The sequence below is a fragment of the Phoenix dactylifera genome, chromosome 4 (assembly GCF_051530095.1).
Source record: "Phoenix dactylifera cultivar Ajwa chromosome 4, Ajwa_hap1_PhDact_Kaust_v1.1, whole genome shotgun sequence".
NCBI classification, from domain to species: domain Eukaryota; kingdom Viridiplantae; phylum Streptophyta; class Magnoliopsida; order Arecales; family Arecaceae; genus Phoenix; species Phoenix dactylifera.
In genome coordinates, this window is record NC_143193.1 from 54,606,566 (window position 1) to 54,623,824 (window position 17,259).

Genomic DNA, 17,259 nt, shown 5'->3' on the forward strand with positions numbered 1-17,259 from the left:
AAGCCTCAGGAAAATTCCGCTCGTTGGTCGGCCTAGGCTGGCGCAAGCCGAGGCGACCGGTCGGGGCTTCCGGCTAGTCTGCTCCCGGGATGATCATCGGGTTAGCCAGGCATCCGAGGGTTGTCAAGCCTCAGGGAAATTCCGCTCGTTGGTCGGCCAAGGCTGGCGCAAGCCGAGGCGACCGGTCGGGGCTTCCGGCTAGTCTGCTCCCGGGATGATCATCGGGTTAGCCAGGCATCCGAGGGCCGAGCCTCGGGACATTCCACTCGTTGGTCGGCCACTTGTCGCTCGCCGCCCATCGGGGTTTCTCTGTGCCCAGCCGCGACCGTGTTTCTCCTCTCCTCCAAGCGTTGCCTGGGGGGAACACGAGAAGGGTATTAAACGCTAATTAATGCGTTACCTGGGAAATCGGATCGCCAGTTGCTGCTGGTGAGGAGTGTTAGTTGAGCGGCCGCGATACGCGGGTTCTTCGAGGAGGATGCGGCCTGGGCGCGAGCGGAGACACGTGGACCTAGGGGTATACGTCACCCGGATCGTCCTTTTTAAATTGTCTTTCTGGCCTTGTTGTTCTACTGGTAATACATCCGCAGGTTAGCGGAATTCCAGCCCCTTGGAATTTCTCGGCCATCTAGGGCTTCCAACTGGTAGGAGCCAGGTCGGTTTACCCAACGAACTTTATACGGGCCTTCCCAATTTGGCGCTAGCTTCCCACCTTCCGTAGGTTGAGATGCCTTAGCTCGCCTCAGCACCAGATCTCCAATTCTGAAAAGCTTCGGTCGGACTTTGGAGTTGTAATATCGGGCCACCCTCTGCTGATACATTGCCATCCGTACCTGAGCCATTTCCCTTGCCTCTTCCAAGAGATCCAAGTTCCCTCGGAGTTGCTCTGAATTGGCCTCGGGTCGGTGCGCGGCCACCCAAGGCGAGGGGAGTCCGAGCTCCACGGGGGCAACGGCTTCCGTGCCATAGGTTAGGCTGAAAGGCGTCTCTCCAGTAGGAGTCCGTTGTGTGGTCCGATACGCCCAAAGGACATTCTCGAGTTCCTCGACCCAAGCTTGCCCCGTCCGGCCGATCCGCGCTTTGATACCTTGGAGGATTGTCCGATTTGTGACCTCGGCCTCGCCGTTGGTTTGGGGATGCGACACGGATGTGAACCGATGCTCGATCCCGAATTCCTCGCAGAAGTCCCGGAAGTGCTTGTTATCAAACTGTCGACCGTTATCCGAGATGAGGACCCGAGGTACTCCAAATCGGACAATGATGTTCTTCTTCACGAACTTCCGGACTTGTGCCTCCGTGATGGTGGCCAGTGGCTCTGCCTCCACCCACTTGGTGAAGTAGTCGATGGCGACAATCAAAAATTTCCGCTGGGCCGAAGCGACGGGGAATGGTCCGAGGATATCCATTCCCCACTGTGCGAAGGGCCAGGGCGCGGTGATTGGCGCCAAGGGGACAGAGGGGACTCTCTGGACGTTGGCGTGGCGCTGGCAGGCGTCGCATTTCCGCACGTGGTCCTTCGAGTCCTCCAACAAGGTCGGCCAATAGTAGCCTTGCCTCATGATCTTATGCGCCAAGGACCTAGCCCCCAAGTGCGATCCGCAGATGCCTTCGTGGACTTCGCCGAGGGCGTAGGCCGCTTCTGCGGGGCGGAGGCACCTTAAGAGGGGGGCGGTAAACGAGGTCCGATACAGCCTCCCTTCATAAAGTACGTAGTGGGCGGACTTCTTTACAAGCCGCCGGGCCTGATCTTCGTCTTCAGGGAGGATTCCTTCGGCGAGGTAGGCGACGAGCGGGTCCATCCAAGACGGCTCCGGATCAATTGCCATCACCGCTCCAGCCCCGTCAATGCTCGGGGCATTCAGGGTCTCCAGGTAGATTGCCCTCGACAAGTTGTGCGCGTCTGCGTCCACTAGGCGGGACAACCTGTCGGCCCTGGCATTTTCGCTCCTCGGGACCTGCTGAATGTCAACACTGCCAAGGTCGGGAATGAGTGTTTGCACCTTCCGGACGTAGCTCTGCATGGTCGGGCTCCGCGCCTCGAACTCCCCTCGAACCTGCCCGACCACCAGCTGGGAGTCGGTGAAGACTTTCAGACGCCGGATGCCGAGCTCCTTGGCGAGTTTGAGTCCCACGACTAGGGCCTCGTACTCCGCCTCATTGTTGGTCACTGGAAATCCGAACCTCAAGGCATACTCGGCTATCACTCCATCGGGATTGGTGAGGACCAGCCCAGCCCCTCCACCTTCAGGGTTCGACGACCCGTCAATGTGGAGCGTCCAGATCGGGAGATCGAGGCTGGGTGTCTCCGGCGGCTTAGGTTCCGCCTCCTGCACAGTGCACTCAGCGAGAAAGTCCGCGAGCACCTGGGCCTTGACGGCTGGTCGGGGCTGGTAGCGGATGTCGAACTCACCAAGTTCTACTGCCCACTTCACCAGCCGTCCCGCATTCTCTGGATTGCTGAGAATCTGCCGCAGTGGTTGATCGGTCAAAAGGGTGACAGAATGAGCCTGGAAATAGGGGCGAAGCCTCCTGGTCGCAGTCAGCAGCGCGAAGGCGATCTTCTCAGCCTTCGTGTACCGCGTCTCGGCATCCCGGAGGACTCGGCTGATGTAGTATACAGGCTTCTGAAGTCTTGCCTCTTCCCGAACCAGTACTGCGCTGACTGCGGTTGGGGAGACCGCCAGGTAAAGGTAGAGCATCTCCCCCTCTTGCGGCTTGGACAGCAGGGGAGGAGACGCCATGTACTCCTTGAGCTGGTCGAACGCCGCATGACATTCGGCCGTCCAGAGGAAGTCTTTTGGGCGCTTCAACACCTTGAAGAATGGTTGGCAGCGTTCGGCCGACTTTGCCACAAATCGTCCGAGCGCGGCGACCCTTCCAGCGAGCTCCTGAACCTCCTTCACTTTGGTCGGAGGGGACATATCTTGGATGGCTTTGATCTTGTCCGGGTTGGCCTCGATCCCGCGCTGGTTGACAATGAAACCGAGGAACCTCCCGGCCGAAGCACCAAAAGCGCACTTCGCTGGGTTTAGCTTCATGCGAAACTTTCGCAAGGTGGTGAAAGTCTCCTCCAGATCTGCAATGTGCTGGTCTGCATGGCGGCTTTTTACCAGCATATCGTCCACGTACACCTCCATATTCCGGCCGATCTGCTCCTTGAAGATTTTATTGACGAGGCGCTGGTAAGTGGCGCCAGCGTTCTTCAGACCGAAGGGCATTACCTTGTAACAGTACAGCCCCCGGTCTGTTATGAAGGCAGTTTTCTCCTCGTCCTGTGGAGCCATCATTATTTGGTTGTAGCCGGAGAAGGCGTCCATAAAAGACAGTAGCTGATATCCGGAAGTCGCGTCGACCAGTTGGTCTATCCGTGGAAGCGGAAAGCTATCCTTGGGGCACGCCTTGTTCAGGTCGGTGTAGTCGACGCACATCCTCCACTTCCCGCTCGCCTTCCGGACAAGTACGACGTTTGCCAGCCACTCGGGGTAGCTCACCTCTCTTATGAAACCTGCCTCCAAGAGTTTGTCTACCTCCTGGTCGACCACCCGGATCCGATCCGGGGCACAGTGTCTCTTCTTTTGCTTTACTGGTCGGTGGGTCGGGTCGACGTTGAGGGCGTGAGAAACGACCTCCGGGTCGATCCCAGGTACATCGGCCGCCGACCAGGCAAACACATCTGCATTGGCTCGGAGGAATTCCACTAACCGGAGCCGAGCTTCCAAGTCGAGGTTGGCACCGACCCGGACCGTGCGGTCCGGGCGGCCTTCTTCGAGGGGAACTTCGATTACGCCCTCGGCCGGCTCCCCGTGCCGCAAGGCCACTTCGTCTCTGGCGTCAAGTGACTCGACGCTTAGGGCCTCCATGGGCTTCTTCCCTTTGAGAGTTGCTAGGAAACACTGCCGTGCGGTCGGCTGGTCACCTCGGACCTCTCCAATCCCGGCCGCTGTGGGGAACCGCATGAGCAAATGGTAGGTAGAAACCACCGCGCGAAGGGCGTTCAGTCCGGGTCGTCCGAGGATAGCGTTGTAGGCCGAGGGGACACGGACGACCAAGAACCCGAGCCGCACCGTGGCTTCTGCGGGTGCAATGCCCGCAGTCACAGGCAGCTCGATGACACCTTCGGCCGAGATAGCGTCTCCAGTGAATCCTATGAGGGGGGTGGATGTTTTGTGCAACAATTGTCGGGAAAAGCCCATCTTTTGGAAGGCCTCGTAATACAAAATATCAGCTGAGCTTCCACTATCCACAAGAACACGCCTTACATCATAGTCCGCCATAGTGAGAGAGATCACCATGGCGTCATCGTGGGGAGTCTGAACCCCCTTTACATCTTCATCACAAAAAGTGATTACATTTCCGACCCGCTGCCTCTTCGCGACGGCCACTCCTGATACTTCCGCCGAGCCCCCTGCGTTCCTCACGGGCCGAGAGCAGCCCCCAGTGATGGTGTGGATCACTCCCGCAACGGGTCGATTCTGCTCCCGAGGCTCCTGAGGGGCCGGGTCGGCTGGACGCGGGTCTGCGGGGGGACGTCGGTCGTTTACATATCGACCGAGACGCCCTCGGCGAATGAGAGCCTCGATCTCGTCCCGAAGCTGGAAGCAGTCTTCGGTATCGTGGCCGTGGTCTCGGTGGTACTCACAGTACGCCCGAGAAGGCTTCCTCCCAGGGATCTTCTTCATCTGCCTCGGGACCGGGAGGTCCTCCCGCCCCTTGACCTCCATGAGGATCTGGGCCCGGGGGGCCAGGAGTGGGGTGTACCGGTTGAAGCGTCGGTGCGGAGAACGAGGGCGTGTGGCGCCGTGGTTCCTTGCTGGTGACGGGCTTCTGCGCCGGCGTTGAGGCGTCGGGCTCCTCCTCTGGGGTGCCTCTTTTCGCCTTTTCTTCCCGGGCTTTAGAGGGGCCTCGGCGGCCTCCTTGTTCCGGTGGGAGGCTGCCTCCTCGGCGTCTGCATACTGGTTTGCCCGAGACAACAGCTCCGGGAAGCTCCGCGGCAGGCGTTTGTCCAGGGAGAAGGTGAGTCTGCCCTTCCGGAAGCCTCGCTTCAGGGCTGAGAGAGCCACCTCCTGGCTCAAATTCCGGACCTCCAGTGTTGCCTTGTTGAAGCGGGTGAGATAATCCCGCAGGCTCTCTCCCTCGTTCTGCCGGACATCGAAGAGGGAGTCGGAGACCAGTCTTCGCCGGCTACTGACGGCGAAATGGCTGATGAAGAGACGGGTGAACTGGTGGAAGGACTGGATGGAATTAGCCTCCAGGCCGGCGAACCACGCCCTTGCCGGGCCGCGGAGGGTCGCCGGGAAGGCCTTGCAGAGGAGAGGATCCGATGCTCCATGGAGGAGCATAAGAGTCCTGAAACTCTCCACGTGGTCCCGTGGGTCCGCCGCCCCGTCGTAGGGTTCGATCGCCGGCATTTTGAACCCCGGCGGGTTTAGGGTTCGCAGGATCCTTGAGGCAAGCGCCGGCTGGGAGGAGATTTCCAAGTCGGCGAAGGGATCTTTGGAGTGGCCCTTCAGGACCTGGAGCTGTCTGTGGAGATCGTCCACCCGCCGGTCCAGGGAGCGCGACCGGTGGGTGGGAGACAAGGAGCGGCGCGAGGGGGACCGACTGGAGTGCGGGCCCCTCGAGGACTGGGGTGTCTGAGAACGCGCCCGGGTCCGCCTCTCGTACCCCGCGCAGCTCCGATGAGAAGGTCCTGGCAGAATGGACCGCACTCGAGAATCCTCCCCGCGCCGGCGCTCCTCTCCATGGGAGAGGAAGGAGCGCGGGTTGTGAGGAAGAGGCGAGTGCTCGGGGAGCAGCGGCTCCTGAGCCCGCTGCGGCACCCGAGAGATCACACCCTGCAGATTCTGCACTGCCTCCGCGAGGGTGCGAACCTGCTGGGCTAGCTGGTCGAACTGAGCAGGTTCGACCGTCTGAATGGGAGGAGAAGCGGTGGAATGCTGCTGAGAGTGTGTTGGGGACGCAGCAGCCTCCCGGCCAGAGGTGCGAGAGGCTCCGCGACCGGAAGCATTGGAAGCTCCGCGACCACCTCGCCGTGCCATTACGATCGTTCTGAGATTCGGCCCTTCCTCTAGCGCCAACTGTTGCTGGTGGTCCAAACCGAGAACGATTGACACGACGGTGTGAACGGGGTTCCGCCTGAGTTGTCTTGGTTGGTGCTGGTTGCGCTCCACCTTCCGCCAAGGAACCTGCAAACAAGCCTTGCACCACCACCAGGGTGGTGATGGCCCTCCGACGGTCAAGTCAGAGGAGATTGGAGGAGGAGAGATGATAATCACAAGTGGGAGAGAGTGCTCTGGGAGGTATTGCTTACCCCCCCTTCTCCCCCCAGCCGCATATATACCTGGCTGGGAGGTCTCTCAGGGGGGTTTGTCGTCGTGGGGCACGATAGAATGGCCACTGACATGGCCGTTACGGGGCGTCGTGGAGCAGCGCTGGGTACGGTCATGGCAGGGCGTAGTGGAGCTCCGCTTTGTACGGTTGATACAGGAGATCGTGGGCAGCATCGGGTACAGCCGTTGCAGGGAGTAGTGGAGCAGGAGGCCGCGGCGTGCCTCTGGAGAATAGCCTGTCGTTATCAAAAGATCTCCGACTCGGGGTCGGAATGCTGGATCATAGGGCAGCCGACCCGGGGTCGGGCTGCGAAGCCGAGGAGGTCCGACTCGGGGTCGGAGTGCTGGATCATAGGGCAGCCGACCCGGGGTCGGGCTGCGGAGCCGAGGAGGTCCGACTCGGGGTCGGAGTGCTGGATCATAGGGCAGCTGTAGCTTTTCTGGATACGCGTGCCGATCACGTGGGGCATGGCGGCTCAATTCCCCCATAACAGTACGCGTCGGACGCGGGGGCCGAAGCCTTCACCTTGGGCTTCGAGGAGGGCCTGGCAAGGGTGTCGGCTAAGTATCCCGAAGTTGACCTGAGCGAGATCTCCCTCCTGGACTCCTCTCCGGCGCCATCGCCTGCTGGTTCTCCTGCTGCTTCCCTACCTCCCGCGGACGAGCCCGGCGTTCCCGACCCGGGAGTTCCTCCAAGCTGACCTCTTGTACCTTTCATTGTCTTTTTTATTTTTGTATGTCGGCGTTTTGCCCAATTGTATGGGCCTCGGCCCTGAAAATTAATGCACGTTGAATATTTCTTCATCTCGCCCTCGTCCTCTCTTTTTTTTTTTTTTTTTTTTTTTTAGCTCTTGGTTGCTTCTTACCGAAGTTCTTCCGGCGCTAGGCCAGGCATCCGAGGGTTAAACCTCAGGAAACTCTTCCGGCGCTAAGCCAGGCATCCGAGGGTTAGGCCTCAGGAAATTCTTCCGGCGCTAAGCCAGGCATCCGAGGGTTAGGCCTCAGGAAACTCTTCCGGCGCTGAGCCAGGCATCCGAGGGTTAGGCCTCAGGAAACTCTTCCGGCGCTAAGCCAGGCATCCGAGGGTTAGGCCTCAAGAAATTCTTCCGGCGCTAAGCCAGGCATCCGAGGGTTAGGCCTCAGGAAACTCTTCCGGCGCTGAGCCAGGCATCCGAGGGTTAGGCCTCAGGAAACTCTTCCGGCGCTAGGCCAGGCATCCGAGGGTTAGTCCTCAGGAAATTCTTCCGGCGCTAAGCCAGGCATCCGAGGGTTAGGCCTCAGGAAATTCTTCCGGCGCTAGGCCAGGCATCCGAGGGTTAGGCCTCAGGAAATTCTTCCGGCGCTAAGCCAGGCATCCGAGGGTTAGGCCTCAGGAAATTCTTCCGGCGCTAAGCCAGGCATCCGAGGGTTGTCAAGCCTCAGGGAAATTCCGCTCGTTGGTCGGCCAAGGCTGGCGCAAGCCGAGGCGACCGGTCGGGGCTTCCGGCTAGTCTGCTCCCGGGATGATCATCGGGTTAGCCAGGCATCCGAGGGCCGAGCCTCGGGAGATTCCACTCGTTGGTCGGCCTAGGCTGGCGCAAGCCGAGGCGACCGGTCGGGGCTTCCGGCTAGTCTGCTCCCGGGATGATCATCGGGTTAGCCAGGCATCTGAGGGTTGTCAAGCCTCAGGGAAATTCCGCTCGTTGGTCGGCCAAGGCTGGCGCAAGCCGAGGCGACCGGTCGGGGCTTCCGGCTAGTCTGCTCCCGGGATGATCATCGGGTTAGCCAGGCATCTGAGGGTTGTCAAGCCTCAGGGAAATTCCGCTCGTTGGTCGGCCAAGGCTGGCGCAAGCCGAGGCGACCGGTCGGGGCTTCCGGCTAGTCTGCTCCCGGGATGATCATCGGGTTAGCCAGGCATCCGAGGGCCGAGCCTCGGGAGATTCCACTCGTTGGTCGGCCTAGGCTGGCGCAAGCCGAGGCGACCGGTCGGGGCTTCCGGCTAGTCTGCTCCCGGGATGATCATCGGGTTAGCCAGGCATCCGAGGGCCGAGCCTCGGGAGATTCCACTCGTTGGTCGGCCTAGGCTGGCGCAAGCCGAGGCGACCGGTCGGGGCTTCCGGCTAGTCTGCTCCCGGGATGATCATCGGGTTAGCCAGGCATCTGAGGGTTGTCAAGCCTCAGGGAAATTCCGCTCGTTGGTCGGCCAAGGCTGGCGCAAGCCGAGGCGACCGGTCGGGGCTTCCGGCTAGTCTGCTCCCGGGATGATCATCGGGTTAGCCAGGCATCCGAGGGCCGAGCCTCGGGAGATTCCACTCGTTGGTCGGCCTAGGCTGGCGCAAGCCGAGGCGACCGGTCGGGGCTTCCGGCTAGTCTGCTCCCGGGATGATCATCGGGTTAGCCAGGCATCCGAGGGTTGTCAAGCCTCAGGGAAATTCCGCTCGTTGGTCGGCCAAGGCTGGCGCAAGCCGAGGCGACCGGTCGGGGCTTCCGGCTAGTCTGCTCCCGGGATGATCATCGGGTTAGCCAGGCATCCGAGGGCCGAGCCTCGGGACATTCCACTCGTTGGTCGGCCACTTGTCGCTCGCCGCCCATCGGGGTTTCTCTGTGCCCAACCGCGACCGTGTTTCTCCTCTCCTCCAAGCGTTGCCTGGGGGGAACACGAGAAGGGTATTAAACGCTAATTAATGCGTTACCTGGGAAATCGGATCGCCAGTTGCTGCTGGTGAGGAGTGTTAGTTGAGCGGCCGCGATACGCAGGTTCTTCGAGGAGGATGCGGCCTGGGCGCGAGCGGAGACACGTGGACCTAGGGGTATACGTCACCCGGATCGTCCTGCACAAAGAATGCGATTTAAGGAGAATGACGCTTAGGAAATCGCGGGGAGATACGCCTCGGGAGCCGGAACGGCTCCGGATTCAGTGCGCCTGCATTTATTGGAGCCACCCGTATCGGAACTACCAGGGGGCCGCAGCTTGGCTATAAATACAGGTGCAGGTACGATGGAATTTGCCAAGCCGGAGCTGCAGGTTGCCATGGATCGCGGACCTTCTCCTTGGCATATGACTGAGAGACTCCTGTCGAAGGAAAGGGGAGGCGCTCCCCTTACAACTTCAGCCAACTAGCCGTTTCATCTGGGATCAACAAGGAGGGTCTCCCCGGCGGAACTCCGCTCTAGGCGTTTCATCCGGGATCACATCTCCCCTCCTTGAAGTTCAGCCTCCCGGTTGAGCTCTGCGCCGGACGCTCAATCCGGGACCGCGCCTCTATATACTCTTCCCCCTTGAATCCCTTCTCTTCCCTACCACTGGGGAAGATGGGAATATCCTTTGGAGGCGGCGTTCCCCTGGGGGCAGCGGGAGCTTCTTCTGCGGCGGCTCCTCCTCTTTTTGGTGAGGTGCTGGATGGCGCCTCCGGTTAGAAGCACCCACTTCTGGTGGGACTGCAGCCGCCCTGGGTTGAGGGTTTGGGTCCCCACCTCTTCTTTACTTTCTTTACTCCCTAATTCCCCTCTGGGAATTTCTTGTAATCACACGAGCACGCCACTGTAACCAGAAATTATTGAAATGAAAAGTATTGCACCTTTTTAAATTGTCTTTCTGGCCTTGTTGTTCTACTGGTAATACATCCGCAGGTTAGCGGAATTCCAGCCCCTTGGAATTTCTCGGCCATCTAGGGCTTCCAACTGGTAGGAGCCAGGTCGGTTTACCCAACGAACTTTATACGGGCCTTCCCAATTTGGCGCTAGCTTCCCACCTTCCGTAGGTTGAGATGCCTTAGCTCGCCTCAGCACCAGATCTCCAATTCTGAAAAGCTTCGGTCGGACTTTGGAGTTGTAATATCGGGCCACCCTCTGCTGATACATTGCCATCCGTACCTGAGCCATTTTCCTTGCCTCTTCCAAGAGATCCAAGTTCCCTCGGAGTTGCTCTGAATTGGCCTCGGGTCGGTGCGCGGCCACCCAAGGCGAGGGGAGTCCGAGCTCCACGGGGGCAACGGCTTCCGTGCCATAGGTTAGGCTGAAAGGCGTCTCTCCAGTAGGAGTCCGTTGTGTGGTCCGATACGCCCAAAGGACATTCTCGAGTTCCTCGACCCAAGCTTGCCCCGTCCGGCCGATCCGCGCTTTGATACCTTGGAGGATTGTCCGATTTGTGACCTCGGCCTCGCCGTTGGTTTGGGGATGCGACACGGATGTGAACCGATGCTCGATCCCGAATTCCTCGCAGAAGTCCCGGAAGTGCTTGTTATCAAACTGTCGACCGTTATCCGAGATGAGGACCCGAGGTACTCCAAATCGGACAATGATGTTCTTCTTCACGAACTTCCGGACTTGTGCCTCCGTGATGGTGGCCAGTGGCTCTGCCTCCACCCACTTGGTGAAGTAGTCGATGGCGACAATCAAAAATTTCCGCTGGGCCGAAGCGACGGGGAATGGTCCGAGGATATCCATTCCCCACTGTGCGAAGGGCCAGGGCGCGGTGATTGGCGCCAAGGGGACAGAGGGGACTCTCTGGACGTTGGCGTGGCGCTGGCAGGCGTCGCATTTCCGCACGTGGTCCTTCGAGTCCTCCAACAAGGTCGGCCAATAGTAGCCTTGCCTCATGATCTTATGCGCCAAGGACCTAGCCCCCAAGTGCGATCCGCAGATGCCTTCGTGGACTTCGCCGAGGGCGTAGGCCGCTTCCGCGGGGCGGAGGCACCTTAAGAGGGGGGCGGTAAACGAGGTCCGATACAGCCTCCCTTCATAAAGTACGTAGTGGGCGGACTTCTTTACAAGCCGCCGGGCCTGATCTTCGTCTTCAGGGAGGATTCCTTCGGCGAGGTAGGCGACGAGCGGGTCCATCCAAGACGGCTCCGGATCAATTGCTATCACCGCTCCAGCCCCGTCAATGCTCGGGGCATCCAGGGTCTCCAGGTAGATTGCCCTCGACAAGTTGTGCGCGTCTGCGTCCACTAGGCGGGACAACCTGTCGGCCCTGGCATTTTCGCTCCTCGGGACCTGCTGAATGTCAACACTGCCAAGGTCGGGAATGAGTGTTTGCACCTTCCGGACGTAGCTCTGCATGGTCGGGCTCCGCGCCTCGAACTCCCCTCGAACCTGCCCGACCACCAGCTGGGAGTCGGTGAAGACTTTCAGACGCCGGATGCCGAGCTCCTTGGCGAGTTTGAGTCCCGCGACTAGGGCCTCGTACTCCGCCTCATTGTTGGTCACTGGAAATCCGAACCTCAAGGCATACTCGGCTATCACTCCATCGGGATTGGTGAGGACCAGCCCAGCCCCTCCACCTTCAGGGTTCGACGACCCGTCAATGTGGAGCGTCCAGATCGGGAGATCGAGGCTGGGTGTCTCCGGCGGCTTAGGTTCCGCCTCCTGCACAGTGCACTCAGCGAGAAAGTCCGCGAGCACCTGGGCCTTGACGGCTGGTCGGGGCTGGTAGCGGATGTCGAACTCACCAAGTTCTACTGCCCACTTCACCAGCCGTCCCGCATTCTCTGGATTGCTGAGAATCTGCCGCAGTGGTTGATCGGTCAAAAGGGTGACAGAATGAGCCTGGAAATAGGGGCGAAGCCTCCTGGTCGCAGTCAGCAGCGCGAAGGCGATCTTCTCAGCCTTCGTGTACCGCGTCTCGGCATCCCGGAGGACTCGGCTGATGTAGTATACAGGCTTCTGAAGTCTTGCCTCTTCCCGAACCAGTACTGCGCTGACTGCGGTTGGGGAGACCGCCAGGTAAAGGTAGAGCATCTCCCCCTCTTGCGGCTTGGACAGCAGGGGAGGAGACGCCATGTACTCCTTGAGCTGGTCGAACGCCGCATGACATTCGGCCGTCCAGAGGAAGTCTTTTGGGCGCTTCAACACCTTGAAGAATGGTTGGCAGCGTTCGGCCGACTTTGCCACAAATCGTCCGAGCGCGGCGACCCTTCCAGCGAGCTCCTGAACCTCCTTCACTTTGGTCGGAGGGGACATATCTTGGATGGCTTTGATCTTGTCCGGGTTGGCCTCGATCCCGCGCTGGTTGACAATGAAACCGAGGAACCTCCCGGCCGAAGCACCAAAAGCGCACTTCGCTGGGTTTAGCTTCATGCGAAACTTTCGCAAGGTGGTGAAAGTCTCCTCCAGATCTGCAATGTGCTGGTCTGCATGGCGGCTTTTTACCAGCATATCGTCCACGTACACCTCCATATTCCGGCCGATCTGCTCCTTGAAGATTTTATTGACGAGGCGCTGGTAAGTGGCGCCAGCGTTCTTCAGACCGAAGGGCATTACCTTGTAACAGTACAGCCCCCGGTCTGTTATGAAGGCAGTTTTCTCCTCGTCCTGTGGAGCCATCATTATTTGGTTGTAGCCGGAGAAGGCGTCCATAAAAGACAGTAGCTGATATCCGGAAGTCGCGTCGACCAGTTGGTCTATCCGTGGAAGCGGAAAGCTATCCTTGGGGCACGCCTTGTTCAGGTCGGTGTAGTCGACGCACATCCTCCACTTCCCGCTCGCCTTCCGGACAAGTACGACGTTTGCCAGCCACTCGGGGTAGCTCACCTCTCTTATGAAACCTGCCTCCAAGAGTTTGTCTACCTCCTGGTCGACCACCCGGATCCGATCCGGGGCACAGTGTCTCTTCTTTTGCTTTACTGGTCGGTGGGTCGGGTCGACGTTGAGGGCGTGAGAAACGACCTCCGGGTCGATCCCAGGTACATCGGCCGCCGACCAGGCAAACACATCTGCATTGGCTCGGAGGAATTCCACTAACCGGAGCCGAGCTTCCAAGTCGAGGTTGGCACCGACCCGGACCGTGCGGTCCGGGCGGCCTTCTTCGAGGGGAACTTCGATTACGCCCTCGGCCGGCTCCCCGTGCCGCAAGGCCACTTCGTCTCTGGCGTCAAGTGACTCGACGCTTAGGGCCTCCATGGGCTTCTTCCCTTTGAGAGTTGCTAGGAAACACTGCCGTGCGGTCGGCTGGTCACCTCGGACCTCTCCAATCCCGGCCGCTGTGGGGAACCGCATGAGCAAATGGTAGGTAGAAACCACCGCGCGAAGGGCGTTCAGTCCGGGTCGTCCGAGGATAGCGTTGTAGGCCGAGGGGACACGGACGACCAAGAACCCGAGCCGCACCGTGGCTTCTGCGGGTGCAATGCCCGCAGTCACAGGCAGCTCGATGACACCTTCGGCCGAGATAGCGTCTCCAGTGAATCCTATGAGGGGGGTGGATGTTTTGTGCAACAATTGTCGGGAAAAGCCCATCTTTTGGAAGGCCTCGTAATACAAAATATCAGCTGAGCTTCCACTATCCACAAGAACACGCCTTACATCATAGTCCGCCATAGTGAGAGAGATCACCATGGCGTCATCGTGGGGAGTCTGAACCCCCTTTACATCTTCATCACAAAAAGTGATTACATTTCCGACCCGCTGCCTCTTCGCGACGGCCACTCCTGATACTTCCGCCGAGCCTCCTGCGTTCCTCACGGGCCGAGAGCAGCCCCCAGTGATGGTGTGGATCACTCCCGCAACGGGTCGATTCTGCTCCCGAGGCTCCTGAGGGGCTGGGTCGGCTGGACGCGGGTCTGCGGGGGGACGTCGGTCGTTTACATATCGACCGAGACGCCCTCGGCGAATGAGAGCCTCGATCTCGTCCCGAAGCTGGAAGCAGTCTTCGGTATCGTGGCCGTGGTCTCGGTGGTACTCACAGTACGCCCGAGAAGGCTTCCTCCCAGGGATCTTCTTCATCTGCCTCGGGACCGGGAGGTCCTCCCGCCCCTTGACCTCCATGAGGATCTGGGCCCGGGGGGCCAGGAGTGGGGTGTACCGGTTGAAGCGTCGGTGCGGAGAACGAGGGCGTGTGGCGCCGTGGTTCCTTGCTGGTGACGGGCTTCTGCGCCGGCGTTGAGGCGTCGGGCTCCTCCTCTGGGGTGCCTCTTTTCGCCTTTTCTTCCCGGGCTTTAGAGGGGCCTCGGCGGCCTCCTTGTTCCGGTGGGAGGCTGCCTCCTCGGCGTCTGCATACTGGTTTGCCCGAGACAACAGCTCCGGGAAGCTCCGCGGCAGGCGTTTGTCCAGGGAGAAGGTGAGTCTGCCCTTCCGGAAGCCTCGCTTCAGGGCTGAGAGAGCCACCTCCTGGCTCAAATTCCGGACCTCCAGTGTTGCCTTGTTGAAGCGGGTGAGATAATCCCGCAGGCTCTCTCCCTCGTTCTGCCGGACATCGAAGAGGGAGTCGGAGACCAGTCTTCGCCGGCTACTGACGGCGAAATGGCTGATGAAGAGACGGGTGAACTGGTGGAAGGACTGGATGGAATTAGCCTCCAGGCCGGCGAACCACGCCCTTGCCGGGCCGCGGAGGGTCGCCGGGAAGGCCTTGCAGAGGAGAGGATCCGATGCTCCATGGAGGAGCATAAGAGTCCTGAAACTCTCCACGTGGTCCCGTGGGTCCGCCGCCCCGTCGTAGGGTTCGATCGCCGGCATTTTGAACCCCGGCGGATTTAGGGTTCGCAGGATCCTTGAGGCAAGCGCCGGCTGGGAGGAGATTTCCAAGTCGGCGAAGGGATCTTTGGAGTGGCCCTTCAGGACCTGGAGCTGTCTGTGGAGATCGTCCACCCGCCGGTCCAGGGAGCGCGACCGGTGGGTGGGAGACAAGGAGCGGCGCGAGGGGGACCGACTGGAGTGCGGGCCCCTCGAGGACTGGGGTGTCTGAGAACGCGCCCGGGTCCGCCTCTCGTACCCCGCGCAGCTCCGATGAGAAGGTCCTGGCAGAATGGACCGCACTCGAGAATCCTCCCCGCGCCGGCGCTCCTCTCCATGGGAGAGGAAGGAGCGCGGGTTGTGAGGAAGAGGCGAGTGCTCGGGGAGCAGCGGCTCCTGAGCCCGCTGCGGCACCCGAGAGATCACACCCTGCAGATTCTGCACTGCCTCCGCGAGGGTGCGAACCTGCTGGGCTAGCTGGTCGAACTGAGCAGGTTCGACCGTCTGAATGGGAGGAGAAGCGGTGGAATGCTGCTGAGAGTGTGTTGGGGACGCAGCAGCCTCCCGGCCAGAGGCGCGAGAGGCTCCGCGACCGGAAGCATTGGAAACTCCGCGACCACCTCGCCGTGCCATTACGATCGTTCTGAGATTCGGCCCTTCCTCTAGCGCCAACTGTTGCTGGTGGTCCAAACCGAGAACGATTGACACGACGGTGTGAACGGGGTTCCGCCTGAGTTGTCTTGGTTGGTGCTGGTCGCGCTCCACCTTCCGCCAAGGAACCTGCAAACAAGCCTTGCACCACCACCAGGGTGGTGATGGCCCTCCGACGGTCAAGTCAGAGGAGATTGGAGGAGGAGAGATGATAATCACAAGTGGGAGAGAGTGCTCTGGGAGGTATTGCTTACCCCCCCCTTCTCCCCCCAGCCGCATATATACCTGGCTGGGAGGTCTCTCAGGGGGGTTTGTCGTCGTGGGGCACGATAGAATGGCCACTGACATGGCCGTTACGGGGCGTCGTGGAGCAGCGCTGGGTACGGTCATGGCAGGGCGTAGTGGAGCTCCGCTTTGTACGGTTGATACAGGAGATCGTGGGCAGCATCGGGTACAGCCGTTGCAGGGAGTAGTGGAGCAGGAGGCCGCGGCGTGCCTCTGGAGAATAGCCTGTCGTTATCAAAAGATCTCCGACTCGGGGTCGGAATGCTGGATCATAGGGCAGCCGACCCGGGGTCGGGCTGCGAAGCCGAGGAGGTCCGACTCGGGGTCGGAGTGCTGGATCATAGGGCAGCCGACCCGGGGTCGGGCTGCGGAGCCGAGGAGGTCCGACTCGGGGTCGGAGTGCTGGATCATAGGGCAGCTGTAGCTTTCCTGGATACGCGTGCCGATCACGTGGGGCATGGCGGCTCAATTCCCCCATAACAGTAGCCCCCCACTTCCGAGCCTGGAACCAGAAGGGGAACAGGTGAAGGGAGTGATGTTTCGAGATTGCCGCCATCCTTCGGAGAGGCGCGCGCGCTTCAAGCTTCCCGCCTTCTTTATGGCGTATGGCGGTTGCTGCTGACCTGGCAACCTGAGGATTTCGGCGGACATCCTTCCTTAATGGTGTCGATTCGCCTTTGGGGTGCGAGCGACCCTTCGGCGGCCAGGCGTCCGAGGGTTAGGCCTCAGGAAATTCTTCCGGCGCTAAGCCAGGCATCCGAGGGTTAGGCCTCAGGAAATTCTTCCGGCGCTAAGCCAGGCATCCGAGGGTTAGGCCTCAGGAAACTCTTCCGGCGCTGAGCCAGGCATCCGAGGGTTAGGCCTCAGGAAACTCTTCCAGCGCTAGGCCAGGCATCCGAGGGTTAGGCCTCAGGAAACTCTTCCGGCGCTAAGCCAGGCATCCGAGGGTTAGGCCTCAGGAAATTCTTCCGGCGCTAAGCCAGGCATCCGAGGGTTAGGCCTCAGGAAACTCTTCCGGCGCTGAGCCAGGCATCCGAGGGTTAGGCCTCAGGAAACTCTTCCGGCGCTAGGCCAGGCATCCGAGGGTTAGTCCTCAGAAAATTCTTCCGGCGCTAAGCCAGGCATCCGAGGGTTAGGCCTCAGGAAATTCTTCCGGCGCTAGGCCAGGCATCCGAGGGTTAGGCCTCAGGAAATTCTTCCGGCGCTAAGCCAGGCATCCGAGGGTTAGTCCTCAGGAAATTCTTCCGGCGCTAAGCCAGGCATCCGAGGGTTAGGCCTCAGGAAATTCTTCCGGCGCTAGGCCAGGCATCCGAGGGTTAGGCCTCAGGAAATTCTTCCGGCGCTAAGCCAGGCATCCGAGGGTTAGGCCTCAGGAAATTCTTCCGCTCGCTGGTCGGCCAAGGCTGGCGCAAGCCGAAGCGACCGGTCGGGGCTTCCGGCTAGTCTGCTCCCGGGATGATCATCGGGTTAGCCAGGCATCTGAGGGTTGTCAAGCCTCAGGGAAATTCCGCTCGTTGGTCGGCCAAGGCTGGCGCAAGCCGAGGCGACCGGTCGGGGCTTCCGGCTAGTC